General features: G+C 35.3%; 1 pseudogene; it reads right to left on the reverse strand.

Annotated features, from left to right (window-relative positions):
- Positions 1-10,046: 10,046 nt before the first annotated feature.
- Positions 10,047-15,351, reverse strand: LOC120274694 (annotated as a pseudogene).
- Between the last annotated feature and the right edge of the window lie 530 nt (positions 15,352-15,881).

Raw genomic sequence — 15,881 nt, forward strand, 5'->3', positions numbered from 1 at the left:
TTTAGATCTTTATTGATGATCTATAGGCAATTTGAGGGGAATTATATGGCTATGTACCTTGGCTATTTCTTGTGAATTCATCCTCAATTGTATTGTTTAATAAATTTGTAGAAGTAAACTTAAGAAACACAGTAAAAGTTTAGGCTGTTGATTAAGAAAAAAAGAAGTAACAGGAGCCTCTCATTATTAATTGAGGAATACGACCCTCATGTTCACCTACGAGGTATTACTTGATGACTGGGTACTTGCAGTAGTCATAGACTTAACCTTATTCACACCACACACACACACACACACATAGTCTGTCAACACTCATCATAGAGGTTCATGGAAACGAATCCTCTCATGGCCACCTGAAACTAAATTACAAGAATATAGTATTAACGATTGAATTAGATGGATCTCACCAACAATCAAAGAAGTGTATTAAATTGGAGGAGTAAGTGAGGCAGGTGTTTTCCTTCTTAAGGTGGTAACTTACTTCCACCATCTTTTGGCCCGAGAAAGCTTCCCTTTAGAGGGTCTTTGGGCTGGGTCAGGTTCAGTCAACATGCCTTGATGGAGATCTCCTTCAATTGATGCAACTAGTTCATCCGGAGGCTCATCCTTCAGCAACTCCAAAAGCTCGTCTTTTATCCAAGTTTCCTACAAAAAATCAAAGATAATATCACCAATGATATCAATATAATAACAAGTATCTTCAAAGTCCATTAATTGTTGCATTGTGTCCCAAAGCTTGAATGCCACATCCTCATCTCCCTACTCACAAAACCGTACGACCATCCATGACATCGATCAAGGTTTGTAAGGTTGCTAAGAATGACCACCCAAGGATTAGTGGAACCTCCACTTCGTATTCAAAGTCTAGAATGATGAAATCCACCGCAGAGATGAACTTGTCCACTTTCACCAAGATATCTTCACTTATACTCCTTGGGTGATGAGTGGAACGGTCATCAAGTTGGAGAGCCATCTTAGTAGGCTTGGGTCCCCCAAGTCCCAACTTCTAAAATATCTTGTAGGGCATAAGATTGATGCTTGCCCCAAGATCAGCAAGAGTTTTTTCATCAACAAGGCCCTAATGGTGCACGGGATAATGAATCCCCCTAGGTCCTTCTCCTTCTTTGGGAACTTGTTGGTGAGGATAGCCGAGCATTCTTCACTAAGTGTCACCGTCGATAATTCTTTCAACTTCTAGTGAGCAATTCTTTAGGGAACTTTGCATATCTTGGCATTTGAGCAAGTGCTTCCATAAAAATGATGTTGATATGCAAAGTCTTGAACATCTATAAGAATTTCCTGAACTGTTCATCATGTTGATCTTTCTTGACCTTGGTTGGGTAAGGTAACTTAGGTTGATATTCAGGGAGTATGTTCTTGCCTTTACCTCCTTCCTTGGTCTCTTCATCAATCTCCACAACTATGGGTTTCTACCTAGAATTTTTGCAGATTTCTAGAAATTTTCTACCCTATTTTCTGTTTCCTATTCATGGGGAGAAACCAACTCCTTGCCACTCCTCAAAGTCACAGCCTTGAGAGATTCCCTACGGTTAACTTCAGTGTTGTTCGCGAGTGAGCCTTATGGCCGTTCAACAAGACTTTTGGCTATTTGCACCACTTGATGCTCCAAATTCTATAGAGATGCTTGTTGATTCCTCGACGTCTCTTCATGGTCCTAAGTCAAACATCATTTGCTTGGATGTATCTTGCTAGGAGTGTCTCTATTGAAGGTCCTTTGCCTCTTAAGGAGGTTGCCGAGGGAATAGAGGTTGGCGTTGTGATGGGCAAGGTTGTCCTTGTGTACCTTATCCTTCCCTCGATTAGCTCCATAAAACATTGGGGTGATTCCTCCACCCTGGATTGTATGTACCACTAAATGGGTTGTTTTGATACCGGTTGTTCTGCCCAAAAAAGTTCACCTGCTCTGATTATCTGGCACTCAAGTTAGTGGAGGAGCTATTCTAACTCGATGATAAATGCTATTTTATACACGCTTTATCAATATTATTTAGCAATGAATCAACCCTATTGAGCTTTTTTTTTTATGGATAACTGGTACTTAGTTGCTCATTTTGTATCATAGAAGAACAACAAGAGCTAAAGGAAACAAATCGGGAGTAAATCAGTGCTAAAATCATCAAACAGAGAGATACACAGGCCGGGTACACGCCCGTGTACCTACCCATGTATATTTTGGTAGAGCAGCACTCAACAACCACACGAGCATCTTGTGATCATCCGCATACCTCCTGACCACTTCTTACTGAGAAGAACACGGCCGTCTAAATGAAATACATGCCCATGTACATTTGAAAGATTACTGAGGGTGTCCTAAACAAGAGCACGGGTAGAAGAAAGGTTGCATGGACGTGTGACTAAAGAGCAGGAGAAGAAGAAAACTTGGGAGATACACGGCTAGAGACAGAAGTACATGATCGTGTATAGTAGCCCATATACACCAAGGTACACACCCATGTATCTGGCTGTGTAACGGTCGGGCCCTTTATGGTAAAATTAAGGTTTGAAGAGCTTTTTAGGGAACCTGAGTTTTAACCAAATTTGGGGAAAATGTTCTAGAGATGATTGGCGATGGTTGAAGGAGCCTTTGAAGGATTGAAGGGAGAGTTTGAAGGAGTCATCAGAGTGATGATCCATTCGCGATGATAGCGGCTCACATCATCTCCAACCAAATGGCATTGAGAAAAGGGGTTTTCTCTTTACTTGTTTAGGGTTTTAGAGATTGAGATTAATTTTGTATTGAAAAACATTAGCCCATGGAGGGCTATATTTATTTTTTACCCGGATTGATATAACTTGGGATTGGTTTATCTTTTGATTGCTTTTATTTTAGATTTACCTTTCAATTCCGGATTCATCCTTGTTTCCATCGTTGGTTTTGCGTATCAAAAAGTTGCTCTACCATTATGATTTCGCTTGAGTATTGAGAGATCCTTGTGATTAGATCACACTTGGATGAGTAGGTATCAGTGATGCTCGCTAGAGATAGTAAGGGTTCCATGTATCATTCGATTGGAATTTCAGTGGTTAACCTCAAATTCTTTACATGGAAACCCTAGAGCTCATTGCGATCGTACGAAGGTAGGAGGAGGAGAGATTTACTTCAACCTTTAGCATAAGATTAGACACTAAGGAGTCTTGAGAGAGCACTTGGTGTGATTTTGGTTTAATTCATTCCAGTTAGCTAAGGTTTAAATCTTTTTTAAACTGTAATCATCTTAATCTTTAAATTCCCTTGCAAAATTGATCTGGGCATTGCTTTATTCATTGTGTTTGGTCCATTGCTTTCATTGATTTGGCCTTTTGCTTGTTTTTATTGTTCCTTTTTAATTTTGATAGTGAACTTGATCTTTATTTTAGTTAGCTAACAAAGATAGGGTCAATACCTCTATTATCTAGTCTTCATAGATTCCTCTTTGTTATTGCATGTATTACTTCAATTAACACATTCACTTGCGTGCATCTACTTTCCGTCGATCACTCAACTATGGCCCCATGCCTCACAAGTCATGACTAGAGCTTGAGAAGACATCTACAAAGTATTCAACCTCTTAGTAATCATTTCAACCAGTGCCGCCAAGGTGGTGAGGACATCTACTTCATAAATACCGGCTACCATAGCCGGCTTGTTCCTCTTGAAACCCCACTGATAACCATTTGTAGCCATCTCATCTATCAAATTTTGCACTGCGTCTTGTTGCTTGCTACATAAGGATCCCCCGGTGGCTGCATTAAGCATTTGCTTAGTTGCTACATTTAACCCCATTGTAGAAGATCCAAATCTACATCCACTAAACTATACCATGCTGCAGGCACTTCCCCATCATATCCTTGTACCCCTCCCAAGTGTCATACAAGGTTTCTGATTCCAACTACCTATAAGAGGAAATGTCTCTTTAGAGCATGGTAATCTTACCCGGAGAAAATATCTGGTGAGGAACTTCTTAGCCAATTGGGGCCATGTCGTGATTGATCCCACTGGCAAGGAAGTTAGCCACTGCTTGGAACTTTCTCACATAGAGAACGGGAACAGTTGTAGGCGAACCACATCCTTTGGACACATTGTTGGCATTATACGTACCACATATCTCAAGAAAACTTGCCTAATGAGCATATAGGTCTCATCCTGAAATCCATCAAACTGGCACATATATTGTACCATCTATATAAAGTTCGGCTTCAACTCAAAATTGTTCACTACCACGAGAGGGCATCCTGACCCTTCCAAGTTTGGCCGTACATAATAAAAAAAATACTTTGTTGATTCCTGGCCATTGGTGCTTCTTGATCAACCTCGATCCTAATCTCAATTGACCTTATGTCACAGAAGTTAACTTACCTCAATCTCCTATGCAATATCCGTTTGATATCTAGATCAGGGCTTGCTAAAGAAGATGAAGTACCTTGAGTTATACAAAGTCACCTGCAAAACAAATCAAAAGAAAGAATCATCTCAATAAAATAAGAAAATAAAAGAAAAGATAAAAACAAGTATAGAAACAATAATGGCTAGAGTACTAGGGTCCTAATGTTGCTAAAAGTTATCAATACCTTGCAACGATACCAAACAATTGATACGCCCCTTGCGTATCTGCAAGTGCATCCGCCATATGAAGTACTACAATGTACCCAATAGAGGATCGGGCTGTCCAATCCACAACGATCAGCAATCTTCTAGTACTAATTTATCTTCCAATATCTATCATGATCGAAGGTTTGGGAAAAGTTATAATCTATGAATCTAAAGAAGGAATAAGAATAGTGAAGTGAGGATGGAAAGGAAAGAGATAAATCTGAATAGGAATAGTGATGAGGAGTAGTACCCTAGACCAATCTCCTAGTGAAACATGTAGCGACCCTCCTACAATGATTATCAGGTACATCCTATGGATCCTATGTGTGCTCTAGAAGCAATGTCACATTTACAATAATCAAATATGGCAAGTTTTGCAACTGTAACTATAAAAATCATGTACATTGAGTTTTGCAACTATCCTACAATAGTCACAACTATAACTATCAACACATGCTGAGTTTTACAATCATAACTACACAAATCATGCACATCAAGTTATGTAGCACAAATTTTAACATAGAAAACCAATATAACTCCATAATCATTGCAAAAGAGTAAATCAACTACAAATTATCATCTAACTTTATGAATCTAGCACACCGGAGAGCGGTTAGCCCCTCATAGGTTCACAAAACATTGAAAAATAAAGAAAACAATCAAGTAGAAATCCATTGACTCCCTATTACTTCTCAATCTATCCAATTGTACTCCGAGGATCTATCTGCCGGCTGAGCTCCACTCCTAATCGTGCCTCTAAATCTTTACTCTAATCCCTAAATGGACGGTGGTAAAGGTTAACCAAAAGTCGCCTCCAAATTCCCAAGATGAACTCCCCTTAAAACCCTAACTTTCCTACTTAATAAAGGAGTTTTCGACCCAAGCAGGGGCATGCTTGGGCCGTGCTATTCAGCCGTGTTTTCTGTGGCTAGATCTAAGGTTTTGCATTAATAATAGTTTTCTCCGTACAGTAAAGTGCACGGCCCAAAAAGCATGCCCCTACTTCCATAAGCATGACCGTGATCTGGCCTTCAAGACCGTGCTTTCCTTTTTCTGAGTTTTTCTTGAAGTAATGTAATATGGATGTCTCAAAAGCATTCATGTTCTTAGGCCGTGCTTATCCTAGAAGCTTTCAACTAAGTTCTTTTGATGTTTTTTTCAACCCTAATAATCATTCTAATGTCCCAAGACCTGTTAATCTGCACAACACAAAAACACCCAAAGTAGTACCAAGATACACCAAACTAATGCTAAAAGGCAAGCAAAACATAGATAAGAGGTACATAATATATAATGCACTAATCACCCTTCTTGCAAGGGTGAGTAGTAAGTGATTTAGTACAATGGTGATATAAACACCCCACAATCACATTGCACCCTATGACATCTCAATATGGATTCACAAGAATTTATGAAATAGATAATCCTTCTTGTGAAGAGATTATCTCTAATCCCGTATAGAATAGAAATGAGATTTCTCCTAAAATCTATTCCCTACGATTACAAAGAGTGTGGAAATCACATGTTAATCCACTTGAGAGGATTAAGCAAGAACTCTCAACTCCAAAGTACCACATTGCTAGGCTTACTCACAATCCCCTCTAATTTGGGCATGTCTATGCTAGGTGGGTGTTTCTACTCGTGACAAAGCACATCGAACATGAGAAATAGGGCTTTCACCTCAATAGCATGCAATTAGATTCAAATAACATGGATTGCAAATAAGAAACAATTAAATCAACAAGATCCACAACCAACGTCAAATAGAATGAAACCCTAGAGTTCAACTATACCCAAACATCTACAAAATTAGCCCTCCATTGATGGAGGGTAAGCATCCAAACAACAAGCCACAAAGAGAATAAAACTAGACATGAAAACCCCCCATCTCAATTGTGCCTAAGGATGATCACTAGAAAATGCCCAAGGACCTTCCTTGAAGGCCACCAAGCTAGTCTTGAAGGCTGCATATCTCCCTATCCAATATGGATGAGTTAAATCTCCCTCTAGAATCAGCTCAAAAGCTCTAGAGATTCACCCATCTCCTTCCCCTTTGTCCCTTTTGACCCCTCTTATAAGCATAATCATTGCTCATAAGCTCCTTTGGATGATCCTAACGGTCACACTTACGGATGTAAGTCCTACCTGTAAGTCCCTCTGAATATCTATATGCTCGCCTTTAAGGGCATAAGTATGCCCGCAAGATTCTTCTGGAAGAGGCTTACGGCCATAAGGTGCTCGTAAGCAAGTTTGTTTGCCTTGTCCTTCTTTGATTGATGCCAGGAGAGATCCATCTTCATCGTTTTGGCTCTAAAACACTTCTTTTGGTTCTTTCTCATCTTTAAATACTGGCCGAAGCCTAAGAATGCAAAACACACCATGTTTTAACATAGAATTTCATGATATAACTCTATTACATGCCTAATGAGTGTACAAAATGGTATAAAATAATGAAGAATTGTACACTCATCAATAGCCAAAATGTTTTTTCCTTTTTGCAATTTCTGTACTTCAACAATGAATTTTCTTTCATTTCTCTTCAAAGAAAAACATAGAGAAAGTATTCACTTTTTGCGACGAAACACAAACTCAAAGAAAGAGTTTAACCAATGGGAAGTTCTCTACGATTTTCCTTCATAGAAAATAATTTTTCCTTTGATTGAATTATAGTTTCTATGAATTGTTTTGTAGATGTTGGTCAAATTATCACAAAAAAATTATCACTAAATGCTTGAACTCTTGTACTAATTATTGTGTGGTGTCCTTGTAAACCGACAAATCCAAACTTGATTTATGCTTTTCTCCTCCTTAGATTGCCCTTGAATCCTCTCAAAACTTGTAGAAGAACATCCCTAGCCACCACAACTAAAAGTCACCCAAAAAATTCTCTAGGTTGCTTTATACAATAGTAACATAAGCTAGGGTTTCTTTATCATGCCACAAGCAGGTTGTGGAACTTGCCATTTAGATTGCCTTCTATAGAGGAAACATAAGCTAGAGTTTTGAAATCGATTTTACTTTCTTAGTTCATATTACTATTTTTTTGTATCGATTTTACTTTTCGAATATCACATCGATTTTATTTTCCATTTTGCATGCCACAACAGTGATATGAATTAAGAAAGTAAAATCAATGCAACAACTGTGTAAAAATGCATGATCGAACAACAATTAGACCCAATTTATATCAAAATGTCATACAATTCTAACTCTTATTAGTACCTCAATTATTGCGAGATCACTTTATATAAATAAAGATCAATTTTGAACTCAAGAAATGACAAAGAAGCATGGTAATTAAATCTGGACCGGCCCAGCCTGTTCGATAGAAAAAACTGAGAACCCACTTATAAGGCCGGTCTGGGTACACCTTTTGACTCGGCCTTAAAATAACTCAGCCAAAAACTTGATGACCCGGTTGGTTTACCCAAAGACCGGTTGACCAAGTCGGATCTAACAAGTTAAAAAAAGAGCAAGAGAGGGAGAGACAGCAAGAGAAAAAAAAGAGAGAATGCCAGTGATGAGAGAAAGTGAGGGAGAAGCTGACGGTGAGAGGAAGTGAGATAGCTATGACAAGAGGAAAAAAGAAAGTGCCGGTGGTGAGAGAGAGTGAAGGGGCGGCCGGAGAAAGTGAGGAGAAAAAAGAGTGTGTGTGTGTGTGTGTGTGTGTGTGTGTGCGTGCGCATGCACGCTCGCGTGAGCGCTAGAGTATGAATGCGCATGTGATTTTTTTTTTTACCCCAGAGAGAAGAGAGAGGGAGAGGTAGTGGAGAACTATTAGGTTTTTTTTTAATATTTAATATTTGTTTTTAAAACCAATAATATTATATAAAATTAAAATTTTAATATTAAATTTAATTGTATTTTAGATATTTTAATAAAGGAAAAAAATTATTTATTAGTCCCTGGAACTTTTTGTTTATTCCAATAAGCTCTTATGACAAAAAATTATCCTCTGCAATTCTTCTTTATACAACCAGTTCTATTTCATCCCTCCCGCCACCTTTGGAAGTTCAAATTATGTTCAACAATACACAAATTTAAATCGATTCACCAAATAGTAACCAGATACACAAAAAACTAAAGAGCAAAACTAAAAACTAAAAGTGATGTAAGAATAGTAAATCCAAAGTACCAAAACCAAAGAGTAAAACTAAAAATTAAACGTGATTAAAGAATAATAAATCTGAGGTTATCTAGCCGTTGGACTTAAAAGTAATTCTATGAAAAAAAGGACTTCCAAGGAATTTGGAAAAATCAAAGGGCTTTTTGGCCCAATGATAAAGTTGTTTGGATTTTTTGAGCAATTCTTCTTTTAAAAATTAAGGAAAATATATAGAATTAAAGTTTTAAATATTATATTTAATTAATTGTGTTTTTTATTATTAAATATATGTATCATAATTAATTATTATAATATTATTTTAATATTTTACTATTGACCCCGGTTCAATCCGATTCGACCCAGTCGAGCTCATCAACCCATGACCCTTGAGTTTGGCCGGATCAATGTCCAAGTTGGGGTCTGACTACTTTGCATAGAAGTTTTTAGTTTTGGAGCACTATATTTTAGTGCTAATACGGGTGCTAATTCTTGCTAACAATAAATGACTAGATATTACATTTTCTGTGAGCTCGTGAGCAAGATTTAGATATTTGAATGAAATTACGCATATACATTGATATCTTTGAGGAACTCTTGATATGAGTTTATTTTATTCATATAACTCAATTAACTAGCAATGTTGATGTAAAATATTTATTGGATCCACATAAAGCTCAATCTCAAGTTGGTATTTATTCACAGGAAAAGGCTAAACTATATCATAGTGTTCAACCAATTCCCCTGGCAGTGTTCATCAATGACTTTGGTTGGGTTTGAATTTGTAAATTAAAAAAAAAACAAAGAATTTTAATTGAAATATTTTTTTATTTAAATCCAGCCTTAACCAAATTAAACTTCAACTCAAAACTAGTCCAAATTTGAACCAAACTATTCAATCTGGCTCAAGATTTTACAATGAACTAGCTTGTATTTCCCTTTGTATTAAACTTATTGTTGTCATTGTTTATTTTAAATATTATTCTTGTTACTATTATTATCATCATCATAGTTGTTGTTATTAATATCACCGTCATCGTTATCATTAACTTTCTCTATAGTGCAACATTTTTTTTTTTTTTTTTTTTTTTTTTTATTAAGTTAAGGCTTGTACTTTACAAAGAGTAGAGTTATAAGTTCTTAAATAGTTTTGCAAATCTACTCAATACCTTTAATTGAAAAATGAAATAAATATTTCTTATGATAAATTGGGTTTTCAGAGTCACTTGCCTCACTCCCTTTTAATTATGGATCTTGCTATCCAGTGTATGTAATGTCATAATTTTACCTTCAAAATAATTTTTTTTTTTAAAAAAAAACATTAATCCCATAATATAGAACTGAAGAGCATCAATCACAAACTCTATGTTTTATTTAATTAAACCATAGCAAGCCACACCCTTTTATTTATTCATTTATTGGGGAAGAAAAATTAAACACCGAGTACATCAATAACTTACTCTAACCCTACAAGTAGGTGTGATCCAATGCACCATACTAACATCCGGCCATCTCATCATCAAATGGAAACACTATTAGGAACTCCCTTGGCAGTGAGACCAGGATCACTAGTAGGATAAAGCAAGGAATAAGGCATTTTCACAGGTCCATTCCTATTCTTAAGATTAGGGTCCTCATTCCTTGCCCCTATCTCCTTCTCAATCTCTTCAAGCCTTGTTCCAAACCTTCTAAATGCTTCCAAAGCCTTTTCATCATTAGTCCACTCCTCTGAGTCCCTCTTTCCCAAATACACCTCATCAGAAGCATGCTTAGATAATATCTCAATCAGTGAAATCCCCAACAGTGTTTGCAGCTCACTGGTGATTGTTTTCAAGAAAACCTTATCCGGGTCGGTTGCAAGCATTTCGTATTCCGGTGAACCAGGTTCCGGCATGAACCGACGGCTGACGGTTGGCCGGTTTGGCAGGTAACCGGCATATGGGTATTGACCGAAGTTAACGGAAGCATGCAATGCCGATGCGATCCAAATGACAGTGGTGCATGTGTGAATTAATTCACTAGCGAGCTTCATGGAAGGCCACCATGTTTCATGCTGCTTGTCACCATGGCCAACTTCACGTATCTCTTTCCACCATGCTTGGATTTGTACGTCTGCTTGTAATGTTGCATCATCTGGGTAGTAAATGGTGCAGTATTCAGTGACCCATGTGTGGATTGCTGACCATATTGCAAGGCCATCTACAGCATATGGGTAGTCCTTTATCAGCAGCTGGACATTATTAGGGTTGCTTGGATCCTCCACTGCAACTCCTCTGAACCATGTTTAATTTAAAAATTAGAATATGAGGTTAATTAGAATATGAGGTTAATTAGAATAATCACATTTCGTTAACATATATGTGCTTTAGCTAGTTATATATATTTGTAATAGTGTGAAAAGATAAGATTAATAATATTTTTTTTATCTTGTGCAGTTGATTTTATCACAATTTTTAATTATGGTTATTTTTATATGAATTTGCGAAGGATGATAGCCATGACATGACTAGTGCACGTGCCCATACTTCCCAGCCTTCTATCCCTAACTCACTCACAAGTTGTTATCAGGGTTATATCAGCATTTAAATCATTATGTATTATTTTATTTCTTTTTAATAAAATATGGATGTTCAATCTATTTCTATGTGTTTAAGTGATCTTGCTATTAATTGTTAGCCTTCTGTCCCCATCTCACTCACAAGTTGCGTGTAATTTAATAATTTAGATTTTTTTTATTTCTATTAATTTTATCACGGTTATATCATCACTTAAATCATCATGCATTATTTTATTTTTCAATAAAATGTAGATGGTTCAATTTATTTATATGTGTTGAAGTGACCTATTACTATCAACTTTGGCCTTCTATCCCCTCTCACTCACAAGTTGTGTGGCTTAATAATTAATTTAGTTTTTTTAAATTTTATTAATTTTATCACGGTCATATCATCATTTAAATCATTATGTATTATTTTATTTTTCAATAAAATATGGATGGTTCAAAGTTTATTTATATTTGATGAAGTGACCTATTACTCTCATCATATGCAAATAGTACATATTTATAAATCATGGGCAACTTATTTGTCATCAATGAATGCTACATCAATTAAAATAAGCAACAATTGACATGGACGGTTTTTAAATAAAAGTTCTTGTGTGGAGGAAAAAGTACATTGCATTAAATCATGTCAGCAATATGATAGACAAATAAATAAACAAATCCAATAAATCATAAGATTATCTGTATTTCCTGTCCCATGTGTTTTACTGGGTAGAAATGATGCATCAATTGCTATAATTAATGATCTAAACTTACTTCTGCCGACAAATACTTGATATATATTTCCCTATATACTACAAGCGTCGATGATTTGTTTAAAATATATAAATAAAACATAATAAACTATATCTAAATTTTTAAACTATAATAAAAAATCTATTTCAAATGTTTTTAAAAATTAAGAAATAAATGCATGTACCTTTTAATGAGATCAGCAGGAAGAGCCTGTTCCATGAAATTCCAACTTTTATAAACCACAGCAGACATCTCCATTGCATATTTTCCAGGAAAAACAGTGGACTCAAGAATACCACCAGCATTAATAAGTGTTTGCCGTGCCAAAGCGTTGATGTTCATTGTGTCACGATAATGAGGATATAAAAGCTTGTAAATCGGATGAACCACACTAAGTTGTCGATTTGTTGCAATAACAAATGGTTCCATAACTGCATGAGTATTCAACCTAAAAAAATTTAAATAAAATTGTTAGTAGTGTAACAGTTGATAAAAATTATTTAATACAACAATCAATGCAAAACATAGGTACCAATGGCTGATGAGCTGATGAACACCAGAGTCATTCACTGTAGCAAAAGCTTTAGCTAGTTGCCAAATTGCTCCTTCTATGCCATTTTGAGCAGGAGTGTAAACTTTGCTGGGAGATTCTGGCAGGCTTAGCTCAATTGCTAATGGTTTCAGTGTGTCATCATCATGCAAGAAGAGAAGAGTTCTTGTTGCATATATCTTAGTGCCCTCAATTAAATTGATTCTGTTGAGATAGGGCATTAATATGTCATGGTGATCCAAGATGAAGAGTCTCTTGTTGTTTAATGCCTGTTAATTCAGTTGGTTAGATAAATAATATTGTTGTTATATAAATAAGATGTGAAATTAAACAGGAATCATGATTCCTCATCAACAGAAATATGTGTGTATCAGTGTATATATATTTTGTATATATGTATATATTTCATTTATACCTCATCAACAGAAAGACCATTCAAATGGTTTTCAATGTGAGAAGCAGTAATTTTGCTGGTTTGATCTCCATATCTGTCAGGATCAAGCTTGCTAGTTGGAGGAAATTCCTGCAAATATTACCCAAATAAGTCATTAAATGATCAAGAGACAGAGAAATTTTAATAGATGATGATAAGGTTTAATATATTTGAAAGGTTAAGATTGATTTGCCTTGAGAAGTTGGGTAATGACTGGGTACACTCCTGCCAACATTTCTCTGCCGAACTCCTCATCAGTCCTCCATGCCCACTTGTCCTCTGTGTAATAATATAACAATACATGACAAATTAAGGAAAAATAAAACTCATTAGTTTTCACTAAAACTAATTATACATTTAATATTCAATGATATATGTTATAAAAATATTTAAATACCTCGAATGACTTGCGGCACAGGGAACTTTAGAAGTGCATCTCCATCGATGGTGATGATTTCCTTGATCAACTCAAAAGGAATTTGTTCTTTAAGTTGGTTTATCAAATCAATCTGAGGAAGCTTCAATCCACCTTCATACAAGTTCAACACATCTTGGAAAGAGTCAAACTCATTTGGGGTCTTATCAAAGATGGAGTTAAGTACTGGAAACACAGACTTCACCAAGGCCTTGATTCCATATGCAAGGAAATCAGACATTTTGAGATGTCCAAACCTCTCATCTCTTGGAATATAAATGTCCAAACTCATGATCAATGGTATTCTACTTTCCGAGTTCGGATCTAATAATATCATGTTAAAACAATTAGTGAGACATGACCTTTAAATGAAAATTTATATAATTTATTAACTTTACCAGTTTTTGTAGGTTCCCGGCCTGTTTTTCCTCTACGAGGATAAGGATACTCTTCTGACCCTCCAAGAATAGGCCGGGCAAAGTTAGAGCTAAGATCAGGGTTTCCAAGATCATTGTAGTATGCATAGTTGTAAATACGATCCCATTCCTCAAATTTTCTAGTGACATCATCCCCTCTCAAGTGCAAGAGCTCCTCATCTCTATATGGCCTCAAAGGTGCTGGTATCTTTTTCTGGCAAGTACGTCTACAAAAATATGTGTATATATATGTGTATAATGATTAATCAATCATTAGTTCTAACATGGTAGTATTAGAGATAATTATATATGAAAAATTTAACTTACATCATTTGTGAAAAAGATACGATCATATTTGTATTTGTCAGTAGGATAGACCCAAGAGTTACAATCAAAATGAATACGGCCTTTGTCCAGAAAATTATTGATGGTGACTGACTTGAGAAAGAACTGTGATGTGTGATTGTTCTTGATAATAAAAGCACCAGGAATACCATAATTTTCATCCCATTTGAATGTAACACTAAAGTTTCTCTCTCCGGCAGCAATAGATGGTAAAATAGTGACAATTGGTTGAAGATAAGCTGGTTCTCCAATTAATCCCCTGTTTCTATTGTCTATAAAAAAATAAAAAATAATAATAAATACACCTGCTTTAAGAACACCAACATTTACAACCAATTTGTGTGTACAAATTGTAATATTTATATCTAAATTTTTAAATTTTTTATATAGCGTTGTAGATCATGTCCAATAATTATGAAAAAGATAGTAGTTGGTGGGAAACACTGTATCTTACCTTTTTGGTGTTGTTTCTGTGACTCATTTAAAGCAAGTTCCAACTTCCAACTATAAATATCAGTGTATGCAAAATAATATAAATAATAAATGATCAATTTATCAACTCTGTTTTCAAAAATATTTGTAAGGCCCACAAATCCATTCGAAACCTTCATTGATACAGACAGTATTAATTATTGATTACAAGTTTGAACAACAAAGTTATTATTAGATATCACATATAGTTTCTAGATAAATAATTAAACATATCTTCAAGATGTGTATCAATATAAATTTTAAACATATATTTGACCTAAAATACAAAAGAATTAATTTAATTTTTTAAATAAAAATTATTATATAACTTCTGATGTTTGTATAAGTCGTAGGGGTCAAAATCAATGTTATATATTTTTATTATTTATCTATTTTATTAAATGCATATATTATTAATGTAAAAAAAAAAAAAGGGACCATGTGAGTGAGAGAGAAGATTAGGAGGAGCTCACTAGGATCACCAACGGTGGCGCTAACAAGTTGAAGAGAGACTCCTTGGCCTAACAACAACTCAGAGGCAGCATCTATGACCGTGGAAGTGAAGTCATTGAAATCCAACACATTCTTTTGCATTAGCACCACTGTGCCTTTCACTTCCACTCCTTTGTTCTTCACTGGAATTAGGGAACTCACTATGTTGAACATCTTCTCTTATGTTAATTATACTCTCTCAAACAAAAAAAAGGCAATTATATAGGATGGTTCTAGTGCAAGAGACTTGAGGGGGTATTTATAGTGTTGTGGTAGTAGGTTTTGGGTTATGTTTTATTCAATTATTATATGCTACCATCCAAGTATCTATGTGACATGTGACGAATCTCATTTTTTTTCTCATGGACAGATCATAGATTAGTCTAAGGACAATAATTGCCTGTGTTTTGATGGAGATAAGAACAAAAGGTTTGAAGGTAATGCTTTGTGGTGGTAATTTCTAATGGCAATAATTAAAAAAGTTATATATAAATTTGTATTGCTTTAATATTGATTATATTGGTTTTTTACAAATTATAATTTTGATGTTTAATTCTATTAATATGATTCAAATTAAATAGTTGTTGCACTAGTTAGTGTTACTGGAGCAAAGACTCTTGATATTTTAATTTTTAATTTTTATGTTTTAAAAACATAGATAAGTCACATAATGAATATTCTTCGATTTTTATTGTGGAGAAAAATAAAATGTCATGCGTCTTATGTATTACGGAGAGTATCACTTATCTAAATGTTTTTCTATGGAAA

This window comes from Dioscorea cayenensis, chromosome 13 (assembly GCF_009730915.1).
Source record: "Dioscorea cayenensis subsp. rotundata cultivar TDr96_F1 chromosome 13, TDr96_F1_v2_PseudoChromosome.rev07_lg8_w22 25.fasta, whole genome shotgun sequence".
NCBI classification, from domain to species: domain Eukaryota; kingdom Viridiplantae; phylum Streptophyta; class Magnoliopsida; order Dioscoreales; family Dioscoreaceae; genus Dioscorea; species Dioscorea cayenensis.